At 48.5% G+C, this 21,008-nt stretch overlaps 1 protein-coding gene across 3 annotated transcripts in view; it reads right to left on the reverse strand.

Annotated features, from left to right (window-relative positions):
• The window catches only part of iqsec3a (IQ motif and Sec7 domain ArfGEF 3a), a 738,133-nt gene that overhangs the window by 309,568 nt on the left and 407,557 nt on the right, over nucleotides 1–21,008 (reverse strand). The window lies entirely within an intron of this gene.

The raw sequence follows: 21,008 nt of genomic DNA on the forward strand, positions 1-21,008 counted from the left end.
CCATCTTTATAATAAGGAGACAAATTTTAAAATGTTCAGCATCTGTGCTGAAGCAGTGAATCAGGTGCAGGAGATACTGAGGCTTGGGTCTCTATCCGGGTCTCTATATGGGCCCTCTATCCGGGCCCTCTATCCGGGCCCCTATCTGGACCTCTAGCCGGGCCGCCTATCCGGGGCCTCTATCCGGGGCCTCTAGCCGGGCCTTCTATCCGGGCCTCTATCCAGGCCCTCTATCTGGAACCTCTTTCCGGGGCCTCTATCTGGGCCCTCTACCCGGGCCTCTATCCGGGCCTCTATCCGGGGCCTCCATCCAGGACATCCACCCGGCCCCTCTATCCGGGCCCTCTACCCGGGCCTTCTATCCGGGCCTTCCATCCGGGCCTTCTATCCGGGCCTTCCATCCGGGCCTTCTATCCGGGCCTCTATCCGGGCCTCTATCCGGGGCCTCTATCTGGGGCCTCTATCCTGGCCTGGGCATCTACCAAGGCCCTCTATCCGGGCCTGTACCTGGGCCTCTATCCGGGCCTCTATCTGAGGCCTCGATCCCAAGCCTCGATCTGGGGCCTCTATCTGGGGCCTCTATCCGGGCCCTCTATCCGGGCTTCTCTACGGGTCCTCTATCCGGGCCTAAACCCGGGCCCTCTATCCGGGACTTCTACCCGGGCCCTCTATCCGGGCCTCTATCCGGGCCTCTATCCGGGGCCGCTATCTGGGGCCTCTATCCGGGCCCACTATCCGGGGCCTCTATCCCAGGCCTCTATTCCAGCCCTCTATCCGGGCCTCTATCCAGGGCCTCCATCCAGGACATCCACCCGGGCCCTCTATCCGGGCCTCTACCCAGGGCCTCTATCCGGGGCTTGCATCTGAGCCCTCTATCCGGGCCTCTACCTGGTGCCTCTATCCGGGCCTCTATCTGAGGCCTCTATCCGGGCCCTCTATTCGGGGCCTCTATCCAGGGCCTGTACCCGGGCCCTCTATCCAGGCCTCTATCTGAGGCCTCGATCCGGGCCTCTATCTGGGGCCTCTATCCGGGGCCTCTCTCCGGGCCTTCTCTCCGGGCCATCTATTCAGTCCATCTATCCGGGCCTCCTCCCGGGCCCTCAATCCGGGCTCTCTATCTGGGGCCTCTATCCTGGGCCTCTATCCAGACCCACTCTCTGGGGCCTCTATCCGGGACCTCTATTCGAGGCCTCTATCCGAGGCCTCTATCTGGGGCCTCTCTCCGGGCCCTCTATCTGGGGCCTCTATCCGGGCCTCTATCCGGGGCCTCTATCCGAGGCCTCTATCCGGGGCCTTTATCCGGGCCCTCTATCTGGGCCCTCTATCTGGGGCCTCTATCTAGGCCTCTATCCGGCCCCTCTATCCGGGCTTCTATCCTGACCCTCTATCCGGACCCTCTATCTAGGGCCTCTATTCAGCCCTCTACCTGGGGCAACTATCCGGGCCTTTTATGTGGGCCCTCTACTCGGGCTAACTCTACTCTAACTGGAAGTTGTCCCTCAGCAAACAACCACCATTTCTTTGTTCCATAACTTTCTGTGGTCAATTGAATTGAGCTATCCTGTCATGTTTATTTCTTATACCAAATTCTTCCCCTTCTTAGCAGCAGAGTAGCTGTGTGCATAACGCAGTACCAGGCTGCTGCACACGGTACCAGGCTGCTGCACACGGTACCAGGCTGCTGCCCATGGTACCAGGCTGCCACTGCACACGGTACCAGGCTGCTGCCCACGGTACCAGGCTGCTGCCCACGGTACCAGGCTGCTGCCCACGGTACCAGGCTGCCACTGCACACGGTACCAGGCTGCTGCCCACGGTACCAGGCTGCTGCCCACCGTACCAGGGTGCTGCACACGGTACCAGGCTGCTGATAATACATCAATACACCCGGATTGTCACCATTTGCTAAAAATAAGTTGAGCATGCGTTTCTATGCAAGGCCGCCACTCTGCATGACGGGGGACAAAGGTCCAGGCAGCATTAGAAGAGAACATTGTTAGATAAAATAAGGAAAACCTCTGGTGGTTGCTTTGAGGACAGCTGATTAAGCTGTTCAAGATCATGGGCGAGATTCTCCGATCCCCCGCCGGGTCGGAGAATCGCCGTGGGCTGGCGTGAATCCCGCCCCCGCCGGTTGCCGAATTCTCCGGCACCGGAGATTCGGCGGGGGCGAGAATCGCGCCGCGCCGGTTGGCGGCCCCCCCGGCCACTCTCCGGCCCGGATGGGCCGAAGTCCCGCTGCTGGAATGCCTGTCCCACCGGCGTGGATTAAACCACCTCTCTTACCGGTGGGACAAGGCGGCGCGGGCGGGCTCCGGGGTCCTGGGGGGGCGCGGGGCGATCTGGCCCCGGGGGGTGCCCCCACGGTGGTCTGGCCCACGATCGGGGCCCACCGATCTGCGGGCAGGCCTGTGCCGTGGGGGCACTGTTTTCCTTCCGCCTTCGCCACGGTCTCCACCATGGCGGAGGCGGAAGAGACTCCCTCCACAGCGCATGCGCGGGGTGCCGTGAGCGGCCGCTAACGCTCCCGCGCATGCGCCGCCCGGCAATGTAATTTCCACGCCAGCTGGTGGGGCACTTCCGCATTTTTCCCCATGTATAAGTGGGTGAAAACTGTTTGGGTTCTGCCTAATCGCTCAGTTCCATTCTTCATTGCAGACTGGGTGTAAACATAGAGAAAATACCTTTTCCCTTTCTCTCTCCCCCCCTCCCCACACTGTAAGGTGAGAATTTGGGTGAGCATGTTATAATCTTTATTGTCATAAGTAGGCTTACATTAACACTGCAATGAAGTTACTGTGAAAACCCCTAGTCGCCACATTCCGGCACCTTTTCGAATATACAGAGGGAGAATTCATAACGTCCAATTCAGCTAACAGCAAGTCTTTCAGGACTTGTGGGAGGAAACTGGAGCGCCCGGAGGAACCCTACGCAGACACGGGGAGAATGTGTAGACTCCAGAAACAGTGACCCAAGCCGGGAATCGAACCCGGGACTCTGGCGTTGTGAAGCAACAGTGCTAACCACTGTGCTACCGTGCTGCCCTAAAGTTACAATGCTAAAGTTTTGCAACTTGTAATTTAGTTGTCTAATGTCTATTTATGAGGCACTGAATGGGCAACCATCGGTTGAATTTCTCCCCCCATAATTTCTTTCATCTTGTTTGTATATCTATTGATGAGCCAGCCAACTGCTTTGTGGCTACTGGCGATGTCCAGGATTTTAGTTAATCCAGAGCCGTTCGGTTGAGTTCCTGTCAGAAACATCATGCCTCAATCCAATTCCCTTCCTGGCTGTCTAGCTGAACAAAATCCATTGCTACAAAACCTGTGTCTTACCTCGACCCTGAGCTGTGATTCCACAACCATAGCCAGTCAAGTATCAAAGATATTGACTTCCCCCTTTGGGACATCTCTGGAGAAAGGGTCAAGACTGGGAGAATGGCAGGAGAGTGGGCAGGTTGAGGAGTACTGAATGGTAGGGATAGGATTTGGAAGAGCAGAAACCTGAGAGAAGAGAAAGGAAAGTAGGCAAGACAACAGGAGTGTGGTGAATTTATTCACCACAATGCATGACACTGTACCATTGTATCCACTTAATGTAACATTTGACCTGGAAGTGGTGATACGAGCTGCTTCCAGGTACTGTACTGTAACCCCGGTGGGCTCCGCCTCTGGCTCCGCCCTCACCGGGGCCATATATAACCTGGCCACCTTGCGGGTGGCGCTCATCTGCATAACCGACTCTGGCTAGGCAAGTTCACAACTAATAAAGCCTTATGTTCACTCGCTCTCTCAGCCTCTTGCTGAATTGAAGGTATATCAAGGAGAAAGGAGACTTGGAGAACAACAAGGAAAGTTTAAAAAGAAAGAGAAGATTAAAATCAAAATAAAATACTTCATCTGTGTTACTGGTGTTTGGATTCAACCTTCTCAATGAAAGTTCTTTTTTCCTTACATGAGTGGGAGACACCAGAGGCTGACTCCACAGCAACGTGCAAATTGTCCTCCTTACTGCCGAACCAACTATAGATCAGACAATCTTCTGCTTTATGAGAGAATTAAATGTGTGGACGTAGGTCTGTAGCAGCAGCCAATACACACAAGCAAATGGATACAGTCAAGTTATATTGATCTGTGTATATAGAAATTATTAGGTAATAAATGAGGAATAGAGAGAAGACAAGCAAAGGGGCTCCAGTGTTAAAGAACAAGACTTGGTGGGATAAAGCTGACATGTGTACAGTGGAGTCCAGTTGGCATGGAATATGGATTACAGCTATATAAGGTTATTATCGATAGATCCACCTGCATATGGTCTTTTCAACCAGTTGCTAATGGTTTATTCTGCTTATTTTGTTAGCAATGTAGTATTGTTGGTGGTGCAGTAGCTGTTGCTGCCTCATGGAATGGCAAGTTGGTGCAGTGGTTAGCACTGCTGCCTCATGTCGCTGAGGACCCTGGTTCGATCCCGGTCCCGGGACACTGCCTGTGTGGAGTTTGCACATACTCCCCGTGTGTCTGTGAGTCTCACCCCCACAAATAGATGTACAGGGTAGGTGAATTGGCCACGCTAAATTGCCCCTTAATTGAATTTTCTTTTTAAAAAGGCAATGTAGTGTTGAATAATGCAAATCATACGGTTGAGTAGATCTCTCTGTTCAAACAGACCAGTATTTGTAATGGATAAATGACATTGATTTGTAAGCCACATTGATGGTAACTATTTTCTGCAGTGGATTGATAATAGCTCGTTTTGCACAGTGGGCTAAACGGCTGGCTTGTAATGCAGAACAAGGCCAGCAGCGCGGGTTCAATTCCCGTACCGTCCTCCCCGAACAGGCGCCGGAATGTGACGACTAGGGGCTTTTCACAGTAACTTCATTGAAGCCTACTTGTCACAATAAGCGATTATTATTATAAGCCTCGAAATATAACTGAAAGTTAGAGAGAAGGGACACTGCTAAGTGTGGGCAGAAATGACTGGACATGAGAAGCAGGTAAATTTAAACTCGGCGGAGATGATTCAGAGTCTAGAGTCAGAAGATGAGGCGTATAAGCGAAGGATCATATGCAGAAATGGAGAAGATGAAATGCCATAGAGTCATAGAATATACAGTACAGGAGGCCATTCGGCCCATCAAGTCTGCACCGACCCACTTAAGCCCTCACTTCCACCCTATCCCCGTAACCCAATAACCCCTCTGAACCTTTTTGGACACTAAGGGCAATTTAGCATGGCCAATCCACCTAACCCGCACGTCTTTGGACTGTGGGAGGAAACTGGAGCACCCGGAGGGAACCCACGCAGACACGGGGAGAATATGCAGACTCCGCACAGACAGTGATACAGCAGGATTTTGATTGTTTGGAGACTTGGGCGGAGAGATGGCAGATGGAGTTTAATCCGGACAAATCTGAGGTAATGCATTTTGGCAGGTAGGGAATATACAGTGAATGGTAGAACCCTCAAGAGTATTGAAAGTCAGAGGGATCTAGGTGTACAGGTCCACAGGTCACTGAACGGGGCAACACAGGTGGAGAAGGTAGTCAAGAAGGCATACGGCATGCTTGCCTTCATTGGCCGGGGCATTGAGTATAAGAATTGGCAAGTCATGTTGCAGCTGTATAGAACCTTAGTTAGGCCACACTTGGAGTATAGTGTTCAATTCTGGTCGCCACACTACCAGAAGGATGTGGAGGCTTTAGAGAGGGTGCAGAAGAGATTTACCAGAATGTTGCCTGGTATGGAGGGCATTGGCTATGAGGAGCGGTTGAATAAACTCGGTTTGTTCTCACTGGAACGAAGGAGGTTGAGGGGCGACCTGATAGAGGTCTACAAAATTATGAGGGGCATAGACAGAATGGATAGTCAGAGGCTTTTCCCCAGGGTAGAGGGGTCAATTACTAGGGGGCATAGGATTAAGGTGAGAGGGGCAAGGTTTAGAGGAGATGTACGAGGCAAGTTTTTTACACAGCGGGTAGTGGATGCCTGGAACTCGCTGCCGGAGGAGGTGGTCACAGTACGAAGTCTTACAACACCAGGTTACGAAGGTGAAGACGTTGTGATTCAGAATGAAGCGGATGAGTTGCAGAATTGCGTCTGGAGATTGGCAGTTGTCGGTGTTGAGTACTGAGGCTGTTGCAGCAATGCCGTCGTCATGGGGGATGCTGGTGTAGAGTGCCGAGACGTCCATTGTGACGAGGAATGTTCCTGGTTCAACTGGTCCATGGGTGCTGAGTTTCTGTAGGAAGTCCGTTGTGTCGCGACAGAAGCTGGGTGTACCTTGTACGATGGGTTTCAAGATGCCCTCGATGTAGCCAGAGAGGTTCTCACACAGGGTCCCATTGCCTGAAACGATAGGGCGGCCTGGTGTGTTGGCCTTATGTATTTTTGGGAGGCAGTAGAGATCTCCAATGCGGGGAGTACGTGGGATGAGAGCACGTAGGGTGCTCTGAAGATATGCTCTGGATCCAAGGTCTTGATCAGTCTGTTAAGTTGGCGGATGTGTTCCTTGGTCGGATCTGCGGGTAACTGTCTGTAGTGTTCTTGGTTGTTCAGTTGTCGGTATACTTCTTTGCAGTAGTCCGTTCTGTTCAGTATGACAGTGGTGGAGGAGGTGGTGGAAGCAGGGACGATAGTGACATTTAAGGGGCATCTTGACAAATACATGAATAGGATGGGAATAGAGGGATACGGACCCAGGAAGTGTAGAAGATTGTAGTTTAGTCGGGCAGCATGGTCGGCACGGGCTTGGCGGGCCGAAGGGCCTGTTCCTGTGCTGTACTTTTTTTTGTTCTTTGTTTGTTCTTTGGATGGACGTAAACACTAATTGAAGGAACTCAACTCCGTCGAGTTAAGATAAGTGGATAAATGCTAGCTGGAGTCCAATGCTTGTTCAATTAAAGGAATGGAGGTTACTAAGTCATCACAGGTTATCTACACAGTGGCCAAGTGGGTGATAGCTAAGAATTAGAAACCACTACATTGCATTGATCTGTACCATGTTTGTAAATCAGGCCATCTATGCAAAACCTTCTATCACCAATTGGTATTCGGTTGAAACCTGACATCAAAGTATTGCAGTGTCCAGGTGCAGAGTCAGGTGGAGCAGGTGAGTGAAGTCCAGAAGCTATTTGAATGGAAGATAAATCTTGCATAAATTAACACTAAGCTTGCCTCAGTCTCATATGGGAGTACATTCAATTTGAGCTATATTTACTGAAGCTTATTCAGACTAATGGAAATTCTTTGCTGCTGGTAGCATTGCAGCATGTAATTATTCAGCTGAATATTTAAATTGTTATTTAAATATGCTTCAGATGTATTTCTATCTTAGTAACATTTGGAGACCACTTGCAGCTTTATCTTTTACAAATAGTTCTAATTTTTTCAAGGAAAAGTAGCATTTCGTCGACGCATGGTGTATTTTGATCATTCATTCCAATGGGACTTCACCTGCGTTACCAGTGTTTGGATTCGGCCTTCTCAATGAAAGTACCTTTTTTCCTTACCTGAGTAGGTGGCACCAGAGGCAAACTCCACGGCAACATGAAAAGGATTGCACAACCAGCTATAGATCAGAAAACCTCCTGCTTTGTGATTTTTTCACCATTTATTCATAGAATATATTTGGGTTTGAGCTAAGTTTAAGTGTTGGGTTAAAAACATCAACAAAATTAATTTGCATAATTTTAAAAGCCGCCCACTTTCACACTGGGGTGGAAGGGAGCTTGAGATGTTAATGATCCAGGTACTGGTGAGTTCTCCACAATGACCAAGGGCAGGGAGCAATTAAGTATTTCATCTTAGATGACCAACAAATATTCATACCGACCGTGGTGAGGATAATTCTGTTCAAGTGCGTCTGACATCTATGCTGAGAGAGGGGGGTAGCTGATTTGATAGATACATCTGCCGGCAAATTCCAGATGTCAGGATTAATAAAAAGGAAATCCTATGCACAGGAGTTAGTCAGGCTTTTAAACATAAGGTAGAGTTACAAGCTTGACTAAAATACCAGAGGTCAGCTGCTAAAGTGAAAGCTTGCCCGGCGAAAACAGTAAAACCAAAAACAGGTTGTAATGGGCCAGTGTTTAGAGAACCCCAAAGTGTATCATGGAGTTCACCTGACCCACAACGTTTAATAGATTGTGGTATGGGGAGCACACGGCCCACTCTACAGGTGTGGGACAGCAGAAAATGGATCAGTGGTTTTTAAAACAAAACAATATTTATTCTATGAACTCAAGTTAACCTTTTTAAAACAAACAGTGAATACCTTAGCAACCAGTAAATCAAATACACGCCCCAAAGAATACAACACTAAGTAACCTGTATGCTTTTACACCCAAAAGACTTAACAAACCTTCAAACAGGAGCACATTAGGTTTACATTTAATACTGAGACCTTTTTACAATTCTGAGTTCGACAAATGATCCATAGATAGTCTTTGGATGGTGGAGATCAACAGCAGTGCAGATCACTGAAAATACAGACACACCCAAGCTTTCTCAATCTGAAACTAAAAAGCAGAAGTTGAGCTCAGCTCCACCCACACTCTGACATCATTTCAGTAACATGAGCAGCTCCATTTCTTAAAGGTACATCTCTTAAACACCCATTTCTTAAAGGGTACTCTCACGTGACAAGGTCAAGCCAATTAAGCCATGTGAGATATTATCTTTCTTGAGGAGAGAGTGAGGTGAATGAAGTGGAATTTGCCTTTTCAATGTTGGACCAGGATTTTCCTTATCGAGATTCAGGAAGCCTGAGATGGGGCCTCCATCCTCTGTCTGAACACTCATCAGCTGGTTTAATTTTTCAGAATTAGAACCATTAGTTGTGATGGGTGAATTCCCAGCTCATATCGTCATCAAAGATAAAGACTAATTACCACAGGACAAATTAGCAGAAGCTATATCGGGCCGCATGGTGGCACAGTGGTTAGCACTGCTGCTTCACAGCGCCAGGGTCCCAGGTTCAATTCCCCCCTGGGTCACTGTCTGTGCGGAGTCTGCATGTTCTCCCCGTGTGTGCGTGGGTTTCCTCCGGGTGCTCCAGTTTCCTCCCACAGTCCAAAGATGTGCAGGTTAGGTGGATTGGCCATGATAAATTGCCCTTTGTGTCCAAAAGGTTAGGTAGGGTACGGGGCTAGGCTGGGGAAGTGAGCCTAACTAGGATGCTCTTTCGATGGGCTGAACAGCCTCCTTCTACACTGTAGGGAGTTTATGAAGCACTACTTCACCAGGAATGCAGGCGAGAACCATTGCTAGGAATCACAAGAGCCCAAAAATTAACATTCAGTTTTTCATCCGGGCTTTAACTTCATCTGTTGAATGGTGGGTCGGAGGATAGAGTGAGAGAGAAAGAGTTGGGAGCACTTGTTCAGTGCTCTCCCTTCAAAAGATGGTCTTGAGGAGTTTGCACATTCTCCCCGTATCTGCGTGGGTCTCACCCCCACAACCCAAAAAGATGTACAGGGTAGGTTAATTGGTCACGTTAAATTGCCCCTTAATTGGAAAAAAAGAACTGGGTACTCTAAATTTAAAAACAAAATTGTCCCGTTGGCCTATCATCCACTACTATTCAGCTAATGAGGTCGTCAGTGGAAGGGCCTGGGTTGGGTTGCTGTATCCGCCATCATTTCTTGCTTTCATGTGAGCATTTTAACACTCTTCCTTTCAAGAGGGGAAGGAGGAAATCGTACGTAAGGGCAGAGAGTCAGGGCAATTAGACCCCCACCTGGAGATCCTGCTGTTTCCACTGCTCTTTTGGCCAATTTGGGAATACAGCAGAAAAATGCAAGCTTTATGTCTACACATTTGCTTATCCTCTGTAGAATAAATCAGTTTAATGGTTTGTATTTGGGCAGGCAGATTCTCAGATTGCCTTCAGACACAGGGCGGTAGTGAAGATCAGATAATAACACACTATCCAATTCAGATCACAAGAAGGTCATGTTGTTGAGTTCCCATTCAGACTATCGCACAGTTACTGGACAGTGAGGGTTCACGCTGAAAGTAACATTCTCAGCTTGCAAGAATCATAGAACATTACAGCGCAATACAGGCCCTTCGGCCCTCGATGTTGCGCTGACCTGTGAAACCACTCTAAAGCCCATCTACACTATTCCCTTATCATCCATATGTCTATCCAATGACCATTTGAATGTCCTGAGTGTTGGCGAGTCCACTGCTGTTGCAGGCAGGGCATTCCACGTCCTTACTACTCTCTGAGTAAAGAGCCTACCTCTGACATCTGTCTTATATCTATCGCCACTCACCACTTCATAATCACCACTTTACCCAAGAGAAAATCTAATGCAGCCAAAAGCTTTAACGTTTGATTTCCACTCTTAAAGGAAAAAGAAGAAGGAACTTGTACCTTATTGTGCCTCAGGACATCCCAAACAGTTTCACAATCAATGGATTACCTTTTTTGAAGTGTTGAGCTGTCCTCCTGTAAACAAAAGCAGGATATTCGCACCAGTGAACATCTGACCCATGAGGTGAATATTTTAATGTTTTTTAGTGATGTCTGTTTGTTGAGGGAGAGATGTTGATCAAGATACAAAACACATTCCTGACTCTTTTGTCATGTGAAGGTACCTTTAAGTCATGGATGTTAAGCAATGCACCTTTAAGAAAACAGTGATGCCAGAGAGTGGGTGGAGCTCAGCTCAGTTCAGCCATTTTTCAGTTTGGTTTTGCAGTTTGAAAAGTGCCTGGCTGGTTTTGCTGAGAGCAGTTTAAGAGTGTCTGGATGTTTTGCTGTGAGCTGATTAAAAGGAGAAAGCCAGTTTGAGACAGCAGCTTGAGAAGTTCTGGTTTGCTGTGAGTTGCTTGAAGGGAGAAAGCCAGTTGGAAAACGCAGTTTGTGTGTGTCTGTGTGTGTCCAGAGAGCTGCAGAAAGAAAGCAAGGTGCTGGAGCTGAAGTCAACCAAGCATATATATCTCTGCCATTCTACAGAAAATATATATATCCTTTAACCTGTTTAAAGGTGTTTAAAGGTGTTAAATCTCTTGGAAGTTTGAAGGAACATTTTAAGGAATTATTTACTGTTGCAATATTTTCTGAGGTATCTTTGAAGTAAGGGGTGCTAAGAGATCCAATGTTTATTTCAGATGTTAAGTTGAGTTCATGGAATAAACAGTGTTTTGTGTTTAAAAACCCACATGTCCATAATTGTAATCCCACACCCAGGGAACAAGCCGTGTGCTAGGAAAAGCAACAAATACATTAAAGGGAGAGGTTGGTTGAACTCCGTGATACATTTTGGGGTTCTGAAAAGGCCTCGCCCATAACACTTTGATCAGTATTTAGCAATCATTTATATCCACCAGAGGAGGCAGGCAATGCCTTTGTTTAATGGCTGATCCTGTGGCAATGTAGTACCTCGCAGTATTGCACTGATGGGTCAGCCTAAGTTAGGTCTTGCTGTCCTGAAGTGAAGCTTGAATTCACAACTTTCTCACTCTTGTGGGGAAAATTCTTACCAAGTAATTCTCACCAGTTCTCAGGTTGTCCTACTTAACGTTCTGCAACAGCCTTCCAAAACATTGATGGGGGATTGGATGAAAACTCAGATTCTGGACTGAGGCAAAAGGAGAGTGTTCTAATTCACTCTGATATTTGGTCTACTCACCCAAACTCTAAAATGATTTGGTTGCAGATTGTGCACAATGCTTAATATGAAATGGCAGAGAAGAAAAATGAAGTTTTATTTGTTTCTAAATTAAGCACAGGTTAATACCCTGCAGCAAAGCACATCTCTGCAAAGTGGGAAAGTACTTACATCAGCGAGAAAAACATGAAATAATTCAAACTGAACAGGGACTTTGCTAATATTCACAGAAAGGATCTTGATAATGAATATTAGGGGAATTAAAATAAATTGAATATTGAAAAGGATAACAGCAAATTAATCTTCAAACCCTCCAATACTCTCCTGAAATCCACCCATGTGGATGAATTGGTACAGCTGTTATCGGCATCTATCCTAGACTCAGTTACTCTGCGACAGATGGTGAGGAATATTCGAGCAGAAAGTCCTTTCAGACTTTAATCAAAGTGCTCAGAGGGTTGAACAGTACCAGGGTTAATAACATGAAAAAAGACTGAAACCTGGGTAACTCGCTCAAAACAATAACTTTATAATAAAGCCAGAATACTAACTAACGGAGGATGTTTACATCCTCTAGGGACATCCTTTAAGAGAGATTGCCTTCATGAAAAAATATTTTGCAAACCTAGTTGCTTCATTGCTGTACACCTCAGGTGGATTGGCCATGCTAAATTGCCCTGTATTGTCCAAAGATTAGATTGGGGGGACCTAGGTAGAGTGCTCTTTCAGAGGGTCGGTGTAGACTCGAAGGGCTGAATGGCCTCCTTCTCCATTGTATGGATTCGATAATAAATTGAAATTATAAGTGCTTCTCACAACCACAAATAAATTATTTCACAGCTCTTGGAGCTTTCCCCCATATGACTCACTGAACTATATTCCCCAAACCACAATCATCCCACCCACATTCAGCTGCAAAAATAAACTTACAAACCCAGCAAATAGTAGGAACCGGAATGGTCCAATTAACCCCTCTAGTCTGTTGCACCATCCAATCTGATCAATGCTGATCTGGGGCGAAATTCTCCGGTATCGGCGCGATGTCCGCCGACAGGCGCCCAAAACGGCGCAAACCAGTCGGGCATCGTGCCGCCCCAAAGGTGCGGAATGCTCCGCATCTTTGGGGGCCGAGCCCCAACCTTGAGGGGCTAGGCCCGCACCGGACTAATTTCTGCCCCGCCAGCTGGCGGAAGAGGCCTTTGGTGCCCCGCCAGCTGGCGCGGAAATGACATCTCCGGGCGGCGCATGCGCGGGAGCGTCAGCGGCCGCTGACGGCATTCCCGCGCATGCGCAGTGGAGGGAGTAACTTCCGCCTCTGCCATGGTGGAGACCATGGCAAAGGCGGAAGGAAAAGAGTGCCCCCACGGCACAGGCCCGCCCGTGGATCGGTGGGCCCCGATCACGGGCCAGGCCACCGTGGGGGCACCCCCCAGGGCCAGATTGCCCCGCGCACCCCCCCCCAGGACCCTGGAGCCCGCTCGCGCCGCCTTTTCCCGCCGGTAAGAGAGGTGGTTTAATCTACGCCGGCGGGACAGGCATTTTAGCAGCGGGACTTCGGCCCATCCGGGCCGGAGAATTGCCCGCCAACCGCCGCGGCGCGATTCCCGCCCCCACCGAATATCCCGTGCTGGAGAATTCGGCAACCAGCGGGGGCGGGATTCACGCCAGCCCCCAGCGATTCTCCGACCCGGCGGGGGGTCGGAGAATCTCGCCCCTGAATCTCAACTGCATTTATCCTCTTTGGTTCCATATCAACCTTGATACTCATATCAATAAAAATCTACTGATCTACGAATTACATTTTTTAATTGACTCCGCATCCGCAGCCTTTTGGGAAAAGTCTTCCTGATTTCCAATATCCTTAATGTGAAATGTTTCCTGACAGTGATTTGCATCTTTAATATAGGAAAACATCCAAAGGCAATTTGCTTTCACTCCTCACAGCCTTGTTCTCATGTTTAGGTTACGCTATCTTGTTTTTGATTCTCCCAACAATGAAATTGTTTCTTTTTACCGACCCCAACAAATCCTGAAATCATTTAAAATACCTGGAAATTCAGGACAACTGGCAGTGTTCCATTACCTCACTCATCGGGAACGTTTCAAATGGGATCCTGAGTAATGAGGGTCAGACATGAGAGTTAAACTTAATCCTGGTCCTGACTTGTCATCCTGAAAATGTCCAAGTGAGGTCATTTTCTGAAATAGAAGTTCCAGTTAATTTTGCTTCATTATCAATCAGCAGAGGGCTCCGAACTCGGTACTATTAGGATCAACATAGGGCTTTACACACTTGCACGTTTCTGCGCCACCTCAGCCAGAGGGAGCACTTACTCACCCAACAGTTTTGTAGACCAATATTCTGGGTGCATCTACCTGAAGCTCTACCTGTGCACATCCAACAAATTTCAGTCTGCGCTTAAGCAATGATACGATATTAAAATTGCAGAAAACAAGTGGTTATGGATGGTAAAGGTGGTCAGAATAATGTCCTATCTGTATCTTTAGTCCTGTTCACTGTTAGATGTGGGTTTCGGCATTACCTCAAGCCAGTTTCTATATGGTACAAAATATCCTATAATTGAGCAGAAATGATGCAGAAAGCTGCGGTAAAGGAAGGAGAGCTGTATTTTTCTGAGATCAAAGTTAATTTACATCACTTGGGAAGGGTTGAAGGAGCTTTACATTTGTATCTGAACTGTATTTATTTGACTTGACAGTCCTTGACGCTAATCTGGAATGGCAGAGTTGGCAAGAACGCTCTATGCCATCTCAGATCTTTACCAGCACAAAAATCACAAAAGGTTCCGATGGAAGTAGCATCGGGTGAACTATTTTCGTGATGAAGGAAGCACCACTCACATGTCTTACGTTTTTTTATTTTTTTTTATTGATATGGATTGCACCAGTTTATTTTTACAGATCCAGAACACCAGAGAAATGGCAGTATGTTTCAGAGGTGACAATACTGACCAAACCAGATTCTTGATGCAGCAGGGTTGCAGGAGACGAGCAAACATTTCAATGTTGACTGAAATAATTCTTTTCCCACTAGCCAATCGTTGTTGGCAATGCCAACTGAACCCTAGCCAATAAATGACCAGCTGACTGACCAGACATAGTTCCAATCACCAATCAGTGGATAGGTTCAGACGGTGATCTCAGTGATAGCTGCCAATGAGTGAATCATCTCTTGCCAGGCCACGAGCAGTGACTTCTCGGTCTTCTTTTCCTCCTCCAGTTCCGTCTCTCCCCCATCCACCCAAGATCAACACGCCCACTTTCCGATGAGGAGGATGAGGCTGCAGGGAGCTGGTCACCGACAAGGGTCAGGCGCCGGTACCGTGGCTTCTTTCACCCACCCAACGGCCAAGTGAACCAACGTTCACTGCGGCCAAGGTCAACTCCATTCCGGGGAGACTGGCCCTTCCTTTACCCATCCGGGTTGGCACCACGCTGCAGAGCACATCCCATTGAGGATACCTGCCTCATTCCTTGCAAGAAGGCACAAACTGCATTATTTTCACATCTGTAAAATCAACAACTTTGGAAAGGACAGGAGGGCAGTGTCTTGCGTTTTTAACTGCGGGCGTGATCTAACTAAAAGAAAAACAGACGGGATTAGCGGGGTCATTCCCGGCGCTATCCAACAGCACACTGATTATTCTTTACTGCCCTGGTGGAGAAAGCCCCCCTGATCTGCACTCGGCATCATTTTTCGCACAGCGGAGCGCTCCGCCAAGCAGACATCCTCCGCACAAAGAGATCAGGACATCATTTTTATTTATATATTTTTAAAATTTAGAGTACCCAATGATTTCTTTTCCAATTAAGGGGCAATTTAGTGTGGCCAATCCACCTAGCCTGCACCCACGCAGACACGGGGAGAATGTGCAAACTCCACACGGACAGTGACCTGGGGCCGGGATCGAATCCAGGCCCTTGGCGCCATGAGGATGCCATTTTTAAATGGTACCAGGCTGGCAGTGCCGAGATGCCTGGGTGGCACCAACAGTGCCAGGGTGCCTGGAGGCTGGTCACACGGGGCCTCCGATTGCCTCGGAGGCTCCCCAGGTACCGTTCTGCCTGGTCCCCATTTGTGGGGAGCAGTCCTGAACGGCGCCCGGCGCGTCTCCTCAGCGAGGCTGATGGATCTAACAGTGTCCCAGAATCTCCCGGTTAAGTGGGTTCTTAAACTGACTTGGCTGTGTGAGACTCGGTCCCGCTCATTGTGGATGGGACCCAAATCACCATGTTGCACGAGATCTGGTTAGATCTCATGAGGCGTAACAGCCGTCGGGAATCCCAGAGGGGACCTCTCCCGAGAACGACCAGCCGCATCACATCCCGGATCCTGTTGACATGTGGGCTTGGGGCTGGAGAAGGAAGTTTCAGAAAACAATGTCCCAGACACCTCGAATAGTCTTACACACAGAATTTTAATGAAGCCATGAAGATCTGTAATTGGACCTCAAAACCCATGCCATACATAACGTAGGCATAGATGTATGTGTTGAGTAAACAGTCAGCTTAATCACAAAAGTCACATTCCCAGGACACAACAGACTAGTTTCAGAGTAAGCTATGGAGAACATGACACAACAGAACAGAAGCAATTAAAATGTAATTTCATTCCGAGCTCTCAGTGGATCTCTGCGTTACTATCAGCAGAGATCAAAATAACACGTTTCAACTGAAGGTCCCAGTTTTCCAATCAGGTCATTACCCTGAAACTGTCGGCCTGACCTTTGAATGCAAAGGATCTCAGGCTTCTGGATTCTAATGCCTGCCTCAGTGGAGAGTCAGTGTCATCAGCACAATACCTCAAACACTAATCAGACCGAGTTAAAAAGAACAACACAGACCTTGGGCCGGGATTCTCCGACCCCATGCCGGGTCGGAGAATCCCCGGGGGGGGGGGGGGGGGGGAATAGCGCCACGCCGCCCTGACGCCGGCTCACCGATTCTCCGGCGCCGATTCTCGGGCGCCCGACGAACCAAGTCCCGCCGGGGTGGGTTACTCAGGTCCCTCAGGTGGGACCTGGAAGTTCTGTCTGCGCGGGCCGTCCTGGTGGGGGAGCGGGGGGATCCGACCCCGGGGGGGGGTGCCTCCATGGTGGCCAGGCCCGCGATCGGGGCCCACCGACTGGCGGGCGGGCTGGTTCCATGGGGGCCTATGTTCCTCCGCGACGGGCCCCTGTAGGGCTCCGCCATATTGCCCGGGGGCCGGCGCGGAGACGGACACCCACGCACATGCGCAAACTCGCGCCGGCCGTGGCGTGCCGGGTTTTGGGCGGCGGAGCAGCGGAGACCACTCGGGCGCCGTACTACCCCTCTGGGAAGGAGTGAATACCGCACACTCGACTCCCGTTGACACCGGAGTGGCTGCGCCACTTTTCACGCTGGCGCCAGAACTTGGCCACGGGAGACTGTTACCCCACCATATTATGTGGCTTTTTTCCAGGATTTAAACACTGTTATTTAATCCCAAGTCTAAAGTCGTACAACCTCACTGCAGGATCAAATTTGTGGCTGGAGATAATACTGATGGATTTCAACCAGAAAATTTCGAAGTATAATTTTGGGTGAGTTTGAGGGGTGTTTCTCACCGGCTTTGTGGGTGCGATACAGACCAACACTCAACCACACCTGTGGCCTGGGGGGAGTTTCCCCCCAGTCAAATTGAAAAACGTTTTCACTTCTGCACAGATGCTGTCAGACCTGCTGAGATTGTCCAGTATTTTCTGGTTTTGTTTCAGATTCCAGCGTCTGCAGGAATTTGGTTTCTGGGTTGAACTGAGGAACTCGAAAATGTGCAACTGCTGGCAGAGTTCCATTAACCCCTTACAGTCAGAAAGAGAGCGAAGAGGTTCAGTTGAATCTCACGAGACCTCCCAAACGTTGCAAATCTCCCAAGATTCAACGGCCTCGTCACGTCACCAAGTCGGGCGCGATGAAGCCGGTATATCATGCCCCTAAGTATGCAAATTAAGTGACATATTTATTTACATAACAAACTCCACTATTTAAAAAGGGAGGTCGACAGAAAGCAGGTAGTTATAGACCAGTAAACCTGAATCTATGATCAAAGGGTTTATAGCAGAGCACTTTGAAAACAGTGGCACACTGGGACAGAGTCAGTGTGGATTGATGAAGGGTAAATCATGCTTGACAAATCTACTGGAATTCTTTCAGGATGTAACCTGTAGAGTTGATGAGGGGAGCCAGTGGATGTGATGTATTTGGACTTTCAGAAAGCTTTTGACAAAGTCTCACATAAAAGATTAGTGTGTAAAATTAAAGCGCGTGGGATTAGGGGTAGTGTATTGAGGCGGACAGACAGGCAACAAAGAGTAGGAATTAACGGGTCTTTTTAAAATTGGCAGGCGGTGACGAGTGGGGTACCGCAGGGATCGGTGCTGGGACCCCAGCTATTCACAATAAATATTAATGATTTGGATGAGGGAACAAAATGTAATATCTGCAAATTTGCAGATGACACCAAGTTGTGTGGGAGGGTGAGCTGTGAGGAGGATGCAGAGATCCTTCAGTGTGATTTGGGCAGGTTGAGTGAGTGGACAAATGAATGGCAGATGCAGTATAATTTGGAGAAATGCGAGGTTATCCACTTTGGAAGCAAAAACGCGAAGGCAGACTATTATCTGAATGGCCATAAATTAGGAAAGGGGAACATGCAACGAGACCTGGGTGTCCTCGTACACCAGTCGCTGAAGGTAAGCAGGTAGGTATAGCAGGCGGTAAAGAAGGCAATGCCATGGCCTGTAATGAAGGACTACCAGCCTCTGATTGGCCTGCAGCTCTTGGTGATGGGATTTCTACCCATTGTGGGGGGTGGGCCTGAGTCAAATGCGAGGCTCAGCGTGGCTTCAGGCAATTAATTTTGTCGGTCCTCCTGCTCGGACGCAATGCTGGGTTTGTTGCTGCTTCTGCAGATTTCACACATCGCTGGAATATTTTCCAGCCTGTGATTTGGCAAAAATGGATTAGAAACAGCTACTTAAGATAAATCATCACCAGAGCAGTTGAAGGCGTTCAAGGAAGAGAAAGAGAGGCCTCCAAATAAATACCTTCCTGCAAATGTAAAGGGTGGTGGTCACAATTCTAAGCCCCTCTGCCCCGTGAGCATTCACAGTCGGATAAGGCAATTTATATCTTATGCTGAGAGCTTAATCCTGCAGAAATCCTGGAGGAGAAGAGAAAGTGCAGGGGTGATATTACAAATTAGACAAAGTGTGTCAGTGGTTTACCACAGCATGATGTTATGTGTCAAGTGCAGTTGCATGATCCACTGCCGGTGGCTGCGAGGGAGCTGAGTATGTGACTCTCTCCTGCCATCTAGCTTCTGCATCACCAAAACCCCTTCTGATGCCTCTTCACAGTTACAGGTGGTAACTAGGCACCCGAAGCTCTCGGCTGAACGGCAGAGGAACTCAGAGGAAGATAGATCAGCAGAGAGGGATATACAGGCCCTCTGGGATCTAGACATACACTGCTGCCCACTTACCAGATCTCAGTTTGGGGGTAAGATAATACCTACGCCTGGTGAGAGAGTCAGAGTCACGGGAATGGAATCCTTTGGATGACCGGTGATCCCTCCAAACAAGCACCTTGAGAAAACCCCCGTGATTGAGTCGGCTTCAGAGGTCGGGGTTCCCTCCCCTCTCCTGGATGCAGTCCATGAGGCCGAGAGGGAGATGCAGGTGCTGGGAAAGTCCAGGTGCTGGGAAAGTCCAGGTGCTGGGAAAGTCCAGGTGCTGGGAAAGTCCAGGTGCTGGGAAAGTCCAGGTGCTGGGAGAGTCCAGGTGCTGGGAAAGTCCAGGTGCTGGGAAAGTCAGTGTCTACCAACCCTACCCAGGCGATGCTGCGAACAAAACTAATGGAGAAGACATTTCATTCTAACTCTTGCAGGTGAGGACAGCAACACAGGGATAGCAGTTTACAAATTGCAGAGTCCAGCTGAACAGGCGTAAAGGAAGGGAACCACAGGTTGTCTCTGATGGTGGGAAGAATCATTACTTTCTAGAGTCACTGCCCGCCTCAAGCTGGGCAGCCCCAGCCAATAAGGTGTCGACCCGCCAACATCTGCCTTCCTCAATGGAGTGGAGATGCCGGCGTTGGACTGGGGTGAGCACAGTACGAAGTCTTACAAAACCAGGTTAAAGTCCAACAGGTTTGTTTCGATGTCACTAGCTTTCGGAGCGCTGCTCCTTCCTCAGGTGAATGAAGAGGTCTGTTCCAGAAACACATACATAGACAAATTCAAAGATGCCAAACAATGCTTGGAATGCGGGCATTAGCAGGTGATTAAATCTTTACAGATCCAGAGATGGGGTAACCCCAGGTTAAAGAGGTGTGAATTGTCTCAAGCCAGGACAGTTGGTAGGATTTCGCAGGCCAGATGGTGGGGGATGAATGTAATGCGACATGAATCCCAGGTCCCGGTTGAGGCCGCACTCATGTGTGCGGAACTTGGCTATAAGTTTCTGCTCGGCGATTCTGCGTTGTCGCGGGTCCTGAAGGCCGCCTTGAAGAACGCTTACCCGGAGATCAGAGGCTGAATGCCCTTGACTGCTGAAGTGTTCCCCGACTGGAAGGGAACATTCCTGCCTGGTGATTGTTGCGCCAATGGCTTCCTCAATGGAAGCAGACCATAAATTGGTCGTCTCCAGTTTGCAAACAGGACATCAGAACTGTGTATTTTGGCATGCGCAAGGACATGCTGTCTACAGATAATGTATGCAAGATGGTATTGATCAACTGTGTGCTACACAAGCTTAACTTCTGGGATTTGGAATATCCTAGCATTTAACACCAGTTGGGGGTGGCACAGTGGTTAGCACTGCTGCCTCACGACGCTAAGGACCCGGTTCACTGTCCATGTAGAATTTGCACATTCTCCCTGTGTCTGTGTGGGTTTCGCCCCCACAACCCAAAGATGTGCCGAGTAGGTGGATTGGCCGCGCTAAATTGCCCCTTAATTGGAAAAAAAGAATTGGATACTCGAAATTTAAAAACAAACTTCAGTTGGGTTCTTCATGCTGCTTTTAAAAATTACCTCCTGGGAGATGTCAAGCTCGCCCCAAAGAGTCCCCCATGGTCTCATGTGTTTGTGGACATGTTGAATTGAACAGGCCATCCTTCTATGATGCCTAACCACCATTTTTGTAGTTCTAGAATCTTTTACCTTTTCTTCCTATAGATGCTGGAAATTGCATTGCACAAAGTGTAGCAGATCAATTGACAGACTTGCATTCTTTTGCAAGTGTGGCTCCATTAAAACTGCCAATTTTGACAAAGCCTTCTGGATATTTGTTATTTTAGAAAATATTTTATTGAGGAATTTATAATCTTAACAATTTT

This window comes from Scyliorhinus torazame, chromosome 19 (assembly GCF_047496885.1).
Source record: "Scyliorhinus torazame isolate Kashiwa2021f chromosome 19, sScyTor2.1, whole genome shotgun sequence".
Classification (NCBI taxonomy): Eukaryota; Metazoa; Chordata; class Chondrichthyes; order Carcharhiniformes; family Scyliorhinidae; genus Scyliorhinus; species Scyliorhinus torazame.